Genomic DNA, 1,570 nt, shown 5'->3' with positions numbered 1-1,570 from the left:
CAACGGTAACTATTAGTATTCATACCGTCATACATTACATGACACATTAGTCACCAGTTCTTGATGCAGTTACCCTGGGTAAACATTAGCCCAAACATTTAGACTTAAAAAAACCTCCACGCGAGAGTCTAAATGTTTGTGCTAGGTAAACATGCTAACAACAACAACAACATGGTAACCGTAAACAATATTACATAATTATTATAGTCACTAAAAACAGCTGCGTGCTTTGATACAACGTTAACTAACCTGCTGTTGTTTTTAACGTGTTTTAAGAAGAACTTTAAGAAGGTAAACAAAAGGAACGGTGGCGATAACTCTATATTATTAAACTGTATGCATATTATAATACATTTAATGTTTCACAAAGGCTTGGAAATTGGAATACGTGTGTGTGTGTGTGTGTGCGCGTGCGTGCCTGCGTGACAGCTATATAGTTTGATGTTTGTTTTCGACGCGCACGCACCTGCTGTCATGTAACCTGATAGCTCCTCACACTGTGTGTGTGTGTGTGTGTGTGTGTGTGTGTGTGCGTGTGCTGCTGCTTTCAATGCGGGGCTAATGAATAAATAGCATTTATTTATCTATCATATATCATTATCTATTTATGATAAATAAATAATATTTTGTACACAATCATATCTACTCTATGTAAGAGAGGCTAAAGGTCATCAGATGGTGGTCCGTGGCTCAGATGGGTCTGAGAGGTTTGTTTATTTTTGGTCTAGTTTCTAAAGTGTAGTTGTTTATTTGGTCTTGTTTCTAAAGTGTAGTTGTTTATTTGGTCTTGTTTCTAAAGTGTAGTTGTTTATTTGGTCTTGTTTCTAAAGTGTAGTTGTTTTTTTGGTCTTGTTTCTAAAGTGTAGTTGTTTATTTGGTCTTGTTTCTAAAGTGTAGTTGTTTATTTGGTCTTGTTTCTAAAGTGGTGTTTATTTGGTCTCGTTTCTAAAGTGTAGTTGTTTATTTGGTCTTGTAGGCATTTATACTCATACGCATATATACAGTTTTAGGTGATGAGGTGATCACTGAAACGTTGTTAGTGATGGGGGAAAGTAGACCCTTTAAGCGGGCACCATGCCTTTGAGAGTGTGCAGCCGGGCTGTGCCCAAGCAAGGTCACAGAGTGACAAGAAAGATTGCTAGTATATAGTGTTGGGAAAAAGATATACACGTCAGAATTCTCCAAGACCGACAAGCGTCTGTCCTGTGCTTCGAGGGGCCCCCGATCCGCGGACTGATATGATCGAATCTGATTCGTGACGTAACGGGTCGTATCTGCTTTCATATGTGTCTTTGCTGTTCATATGTATATCACATGACCATTCAATTTGGGATAATTATGGGCAATCAATAAATGCCAGATCGTGTGAATCCATGATTTTAAGTGTACAGCCTGTTTATTGGACTATTAGATAACCTTCCCACAGGATGCCGCATCATTAGTAAAAACGCGGCTCAGTGACGTCATGTTGTAGTTTTAGTAAAAACAGAGAGGTGTGTTTGGGTGAGCGGTGAGTCTCTTACCACCGCGGCTCAGTGACGTCATGTTGTAGTTTTAGTAAAAACAGAGA

Source organism: Protomyctophum bolini (assembly GCF_963924005.1).
Source record: "Protomyctophum bolini genome assembly, chromosome: 15".
Lineage (NCBI taxonomy): Eukaryota > Metazoa > Chordata > Actinopteri > Myctophiformes > Myctophidae > Protomyctophum > Protomyctophum bolini.
Note: the sequence above shows the minus strand (reverse complement) of the source record.